At 45.1% G+C, this 7,581-nt stretch overlaps 1 long non-coding RNA gene across 1 annotated transcript; it reads left to right on the plus strand.

Annotated features, from left to right (window-relative positions):
* The first annotated feature begins 336 nt into the window (after window positions 1-336).
* LOC132679662 (uncharacterized) lies at window positions 337-7,144 on the plus strand. Its single transcript, XR_009610265.3, has 4 exons — window positions 337-488; window positions 594-875; window positions 2,116-2,184; window positions 6,837-7,144. It is a non-coding gene; the product is annotated as an uncharacterized LOC132679662 (long non-coding RNA).
* Window positions 7,145-7,581: the final 437 nt, after the last annotated feature.

The raw sequence follows: 7,581 nt of genomic DNA on the forward strand, positions 1-7,581 counted from the left end.
CTCTCTTGCTTCGTCGTCTCGTATCGTCCACCCTCCCCAAACACCCGGAAAAACCTCACCTCGGATCATGCGACAGTTTCTGAGCTCTTTGTACACCTGGGCTGCTGAACTCTGCTTGAGAAGATCAGATGACCTCGCAGACTGGTGCCACCATAAATTCATGACTGCCAGACTCCACGGGGCCCTCCGTGTTGCCTGCGATCTGCTCTCTCACAGGGCCACTGCTCCAGTTGACTCATGCTTCTCCCCCCTCACGCTTCTGACCTCAACACACCTCCCCTTTATGACGTCAATGCCTCTAACAGGAAAGCCCTTGACCACCCACCACCAAGCCTGTGGACACATCCACCTCCGCACCCACCCCTTCCAGCCGGACTCTAAACTCCACCTCGTCTCAAAGAGCCGGTTCTTTGGTCCCCTCTCTGCTCCATCTGTCATTTTTTTCTGAGCCACCTCCTTGCCGTCAGCACCCGAGGAGAAGAACACAGGTGGTTCCTGTATTTAAAAATCAAACCAACTTCCTCCCCCTTTCCCCGTGTCCCCTTCCCCAACCACCTCGCTCCTACGCTCATTATCTTCGTTCCCCACCGCAGTCCGCCTACTACCACCGGTCCGCTACAGTGTTCTCACCAGGGACCTCATTGCTGTTAAGGCCAGTGGAGTCCTCACCTTGCTGGACAGCATCTGACCCTGCCCAGCAGTCCTCGACTTCTGGAAACATCATCTCGATTTCGATGACGACCAAGTCCTCTGATTTTCTCCGACTTCTCTGGGTACATCCTGTCAGTCCTTTTCAAGTCACCCATTCCCTACGTGTTGGAGTCTTCGGGGGGCGCTAAGCTATCTTCTCCGGTCACCGTACACACTCTCGCTAGGTAAGTTCGTCTACTCCCTTGAGTCTAATTACGATCAGGTTGAGAGGACTCCCAAGTCTACACTTCCAGTCCAGAACTGGCACTGGAGCACTAGATCTGTAATTCAACTGGACACCTCCCCCTCGCCCCCATCCCCCCCCCCCCAAAAACCTTCCATTCTCCTCCCATTGGAAGGCAATACCACCCCCGCCCGGGCATCATCCTTCCTCATGACTCCGAACCGCAGTCACTGAACGCTCTCAAGTCCACTTTCTCAATATCCCTCTAATGAGCCTCCGTCTTGAGAGAGATCTGTAGCGAAGTGGTTAAACTTGCAGCCAGCTGAAGTAGATTCAAGTCCCACATCTACCACTTGGTTATGCAAGTAACTCAGCCTCTCTGGTTTCCTCATTTACAGAACGTAGGTGGTAATAAAAGACCTTCCTGGTGAGGATGCTACGAAGATTCAAGGAGATGGTGCATGTGAGCACTTAGAAGAATATTTGGCACAAGGAAGGTACTGGCTCTTGTCTTAGCTCTCGCTGCCACTCTCCAGAGCCGGCCATGTGCTGTTGTCTCTTCCCTGGCTGAATCCTGATGCCCTTCCTATCTGGGGTCTTGTCCCTCCTCCAACTCCCATCAAGAGGATCTTATGAAACAAAATTTGCCCAGGTCACTTGGCTACTAAAAACTCCACGGTGGCTTCCCGCTGCTCTGAAAATAAATTTCAAATTCCTGAACGTGGTCTACAAGGTCCCGCATGATCTGGCCGGCAACACTCCTTCCTTCCCTCCACCTCAAACCCCCACCTACATTGGCTATACCAGCTCCTCCTCAGCCTTCGGGTCTCAGCTCAACATCACTTGCTCTGGAAAGACAGCCTGTCTCCTCTCAATCCTCTCCTTGTCCAACAAGCTCGCCATGGAGCTTTTCATTGCCTACTTGTCTGTTTCTTGATGGAGTAGGAATTCTGCTGGCTTTTACATTCATTGCTTTATCTTTTCGTTGCCTCCCATTAGGTTATGAGGTCTTTGGGGGCAGGGACTTCATCTGGTTCACTGCTGGATCCCAAGAACCCAGAAATCTGTCTGGCACACAGGATGTGTTCAATAAATATTTGTTGAATGAACTAAATGACACCAAGGCTATCATTTTCTCAATACAGATGTTAGGTTTGTAGGAAACAGACAGCATTATGATTCATTTGGGAAATCGAACACCAGCAAATCTTCTTAAAATAATATAATCTGTTTTCGTTCAGATACCTCTCACCTTGGGAAGCCTGGTGTAATCTTCTCAGACGACTTCTACACACTCCATCATCTCTATGGTAATATATCTCACGGAATAGGCTCCAAAGACCCTTAACCTTGAAGAAACCTTAGTTCTTCTTTTTATGGAGAGATTTTTACCCTAGAAAAGCCTGTGGGCTACTTCAGCATGAAATAATGGCCTTAATCACATTGGACAACCTTTTCTACTTAAAATTATTTATGAGATTCAAGTGAGGAGTTAGTAAATTAATGACAGATTTAACTTTAAACGGTCCTTCCTTCCTAATGCTTTTGCCATAATGACTTTCAATACAAGGTAGCCTTTGTTGGTTTTAGAAAACAGAAAAAAGAGTTTCTTTCATTTTAGAATGTTCTTTTACAATATCTTTCCTTTAGGTGAAAACAGATGAGATTTTAAAAGGGTGTGTGTCATTAACTATTATGATTAAGCATTTATTCTTCTCTTATTAATGTGTGAACATTTTTTGGTCAACCCTCCTCTCTTTGTTCTCTCCCTTCCTCTTCTTGAGGAAAAAGAAAAGAAAAAATAAGAAAGAGAAAGGTATACAACATACACACATATATATGCATGTGAAGAGAGAGGGATCCCACAGGATTCTCATATATTGAGAAAGAAGGGTTTGCATATATGCATATGTAATCTATTAATATATGCATGTATATGTGTATGTTTGTATGTATGTGCATATATATATAAATACTTAGTATGTCCCAACATGTTTATTAATTTCCAAGCCCATCTTCATAAATGGGTAAAATTTCCACATTTGCATATGAATATATGGATGTGTATATAAGGATACACACATATATACATATTATGTATGCATAACACATGTATATTCTGTAATATATGCATGTGATATACACATATAAATAACATATTCATATTAATATATATGTCCCATATGTGAATGCATATATGTAATATATATGTAACAAATATGTATTATATAAATATATAGGTATATATTTGTATATATATGTGTGTGTATTACATATGTATATTATGTATACATAATATGAATATATGGCCATATGTTCCTATGAATCTATGGAAGCTTTACCCATTTATGAAGATGACCCTGGAAATTAATACACATGTTAGAATATACTAGACATTTATGTCCCTTATGAAGCTACACTACCGTATATATTAATCCGATTTTTTTTTTAATGTTTATTTATTCTTGAGAGAGAGACAGACAGAGACAGAGTCTGAGCTGAGGAGGGGCAGAGAGAGAGGGAGACACAGAATCCAAAGCAGGGTCCAGGCTCTGAGCTGTCAGCACAGAGCCCGATTCAGGGCTCGCACTCACAAACTGTGACATCATGACCTGAGCTGAAGTCAGACGCTCAACTGACTAAGCCACCCAGGCACCCCCTTAATCTGAATTTTTAATTCTTAGTAATCACCAACCTTGTGGGAAGTGTTGGTTACCTTTTTGTTTGATCTAAACTTGATTCATTTCCTTTCTTCCAAAAACTGCCATACTTCACCAAAGTAAATGAAATGCATTCTGGATTCGGGGGTAATTCGGTGAGATCACGTGAAAAACCCAGAGACAAGAATGTTCCAGAGGCAGGCCCAGACATCCTAGTGAGGACCACCTTGTGCTTCTTACATTGTATACTGTCCACTTGTCTCGGACAGATCTCCATGCAGCCACCACGCTGGGTCCCTGTCCCAGGAACAGAGGGCCTTTCCAGAAGAAGCGAAGGTTCTCCTCATGTACCGCTTTTGCAGGAAGAAATAGAGAAGCCAGGTATCTTAATGCCTGACCAGGGGCCGGCCGTGGTCCCCCCACTCCCCATCTGCTAGAAAGTTGCCACACCCACTGGTAGTCCAGCCTGCTGGGAACCAGGGTGGACCTTTGAGTGTTTCTGTGGACTGGAAGACCTGAGTTTCCCCTGAATTCGATGATTAATTAGCTGTGCAATCCAGGGCGCATCACTCTCCTTCTCTGACTCTCACTTCCTCTCTGTAATTAAGGAATTTGGACTAAATGATCTCTTAAGTTCTTTTTAGCTCCACTGTTCTATTCTCACTTTCTAAGTTGCCGTTTATAGATGTGGAAAGGTAGGGGCACCTGGGTGGCTCAGACGGTGAAGTGTCCGACTTCAGCTCAGGTCATGATCTCACGGCTTGTGAGTTTGAGCCCCACGTCGGGCTCTGTGCTGACAGCTCAGAGCCTGGAGCCTGCTTCAGATTCTGTGTGTATCTCTCTCTCTCTCTCTCGCCCCTCCCTACTCACGCTCTGTCTCTCATAAACATTAAAATAGATAGATAGATAGATAGATAGATAGATATAGATGTGGAAAGTCTACCTATCCCTCTAGTCTCAAATCCGTGTGGTAAAAATGTGGGCCAGTCTAATTAAAGTATCTTCTGTACCGGACACAAAATTAGGATTTGGGGAAGTGCTAAAAGTGACTTTCACAGTAGGTCAGTACTAGGAAAAAGGAAGATCTTGAAGCTTAATATTCCTCTACTAAAGCTCTTAAATGAAGGAAAAGGAACTAGGAAGCCCGTTTACAGAATAGCTTACCTCGTTTTTTTCATTAACATTTTTAAACGTTTATTTATTTTTGAGAGAGAGAGAGAGTGCAAGGGGGAGGCCCACACAGAATGGGAAGCAGGCTCAAGGCTCTGAGCTGTCAGCACAGAGTCCGACACGGGACTTGAACCCACGAACCGTGAGATCATGACCTGAGCCGAAGTCAGACGCTCAACCGACTGAGCCACCCAGGCACCCGGCTTCCCTCACTTTTGAGAGTTCTAGTAGCAACAGAGGCTACTGTGACCTCGCCTTCCTGGCACACTGATCGTTAGGACAGGCGTATAGAAACATCTGGAGAGCGAGCGCTTGGCTGGCTCAGTCAGTGGAGCGTGCGACTCTTAACTCTAGGTTATAAGTCTGAGCCCCGCATTGGATGTGGAGATTACTTGTAAAAATGAAATCTTAGGAGTGTCTGGGTGGCTCAGTCGGTTAAGCGTCCGACTCTTGATTTCGGCTCAGGCCATGATCTCACGGTTCATGAGTTTGAGCCCCGTTATCAGACTCTGTGGTGACAGCGTGGAACCTGCTTTGGATTCTGTCTCTGCCCCTCCCCTGCTTGCTATCTCTCTCTCTCCAAAATAAATAAGCTTACGAAAAATGAAATCTTTAAATTTTTTTTTCAACGTTTATTTATTTTTGAGACAGAGAGAGACAGAGCACGAATCGGGGAGGGTCAGAGAGAGGGAGACACAGAATCTGAAACAGGCTCCAGATTCTGAGCGGCCAGCACAGAGCCCGACACGGGGCTCGAACTCACAGACCGCGAGATCGTGACCTGAGCTGAAGTCGGCCGCTTAACAGACTGAGCCACCCAGGCGCCCCCGGAAAATGAAATCTTAAAAAAAAAAAAAAATGTCTGGAAGAGACTGGGAGGGGTGGGTGATGGGAAACACTCATTCCTGGATTTATTTATTTACTTACATTTACTGGATTTATTTATTTATTACATTTGACGAGTTAAACCGTGTGCTCTCCTGCTCTCCTTGAATCCAGAAAAAAGACAAAATTTACGAAATAAAAGGTAAAAAAAAGCTCACTGGTAAATATAATTAATTACCACAATGCATTCTGATCCAGCTCCTAGAGGGTTTACTTTGCTCCAGTGAGAGCTCTCCAGGGTGCCCCTGTCTCTTCTCCGTGTCCACCGGGGAGACTCTGTATCTTAAAGTGACATGTAATTAAGTGCACGATCACAGGCCTGTCCCATCTGCCAAGGAGAAGGGGAAAGCCACAATCCTTGTCTCAGGGAATTCTCTCAGCGTGTCCTCTGTGCTCTCTTCAGGGCACTCGGCCCACCTCATGGCATCTTCCTTCTCCCAGGCCCTGGGTTGAGACAACAGCCATTCTGTGACCAAGGCGAAAAACAAGGCAGGAGGTTTGCCTAGTAAAAGAACAGTCAGCGTGACAAACAAAAGCATAATTGAAATTTACCAACTAGTCTCTCAACGAGAGCCTTAAGCAAATGTGCCCTGCACAGCGTCATTTTGTTGATTTAAATTAGTTACTGGCACTAACCATACTGAAAGGGGAGGTAGGTGGGGAGGGAGGGGGTGAGGAAGGGACTTGCCAAAGTTAATGTTGCTAATATCTCTGCTACCTGGTGTAGAAGTTCTAGCTTTCCCCAGGATCTGTTTTACCCATCTTCTTAATGTTTATTTATTTTTGAGAGAAAGACAGAGACACAGAGCGCGGGCAGGGGAGGGGCAGAGAGAGAGGGAGACACAGACTCCGAAGCAGGCTCCAGGCTCCGAGCCGTCGGCACCGAGCCCGACGCGGGGCTCGAACTCGTGAACCATGAGACCGTGACCTGAGCTGAAGTCGGACACTGAACCGACAGGGCCACCCCGGCACCCGTTTTATTCGTCTTCTTTAGGAAGGGTCAGCCTGGGGCCCAAATCCAGCCAATGGCCTGTTCTCATAAATAAGGTGGCATTAGAACGCAGCCACGAGCGTTCATATGTGTAACATCTGTGGCTGCTTTCACACACAACAGCAGAGTTAAGTAGCTGAGACAGAGGCCATGGGCTCAGAAAGCCTAAAATATTTTCTATCTGGCCCTTAACAGAAAGAGTTTGCCCTACATTAATAGGCAACTATATTAATTATAGTTTGCTCTACAGTAATAGAACACGCAATTCTGAGCTATGTGCACGGCTGCCTGGAATAGGGACCTCATGTCCCCACCTGCTAGTGATGATGTCATGTGGTGAAGCGTTGCCAGTAAGATATAAGAGGAAGTTGGGTACAACTTTATCTGGAACCGTGAGATCAGCCTGAGTTCAGAGGCCGCGCACAGCAGAGCAATGAATTGGGAAGGGCCTGGTCTGGACACCACGGAGCGCCTTCTGGCAGGACTCGAACATTCTGCCCCGATTTCTAGATGAGTGGGAAATAAATCCTTAATTTGGATTTTTTTTTTTTTTTTTGTCTCTCACAACGAAATCTAATGATAATATATCGGGGTATGCCCATTTTTAACATAAAATGTAGCTACAGCTAGGATTTTTTCAATGTATCTTCCTCGAACAAAAACCCAGGTATCTGCTTTCAGATGGAAGACGAGATGTTACTAGAACTTCTTAAAATGACTGCCGATAAATGACCTCCAGACCATTCAGGAAAGAGCATCATCACGGAGAGATGAATGCGTTCCTTGTTTGTATCCGAAGCTTTATTTTTATAAGCTATAATTTCTCAATTTATCATCCTCGTCCTTAATTGGGTGAGGACAGGATGTTATTTCTAGTAATTACAGTAACTATTAAACAAAACTGTCACGCCCTAAATAATTGAGAATTGTCAAATTCGAAATGAGTGTTTTCCTAATGTGTCATCCCAAATTAATAGGCATTTGTTGGGGAAATCAGGGAC

This window comes from Panthera onca, chromosome A2 (genome assembly GCF_046562875.1).
Source record: "Panthera onca isolate mPanOnc1 chromosome A2, mPanOnc1 haplotype 2, whole genome shotgun sequence".
Lineage (NCBI taxonomy): Eukaryota > Metazoa > Chordata > Mammalia > Carnivora > Felidae > Panthera > Panthera onca.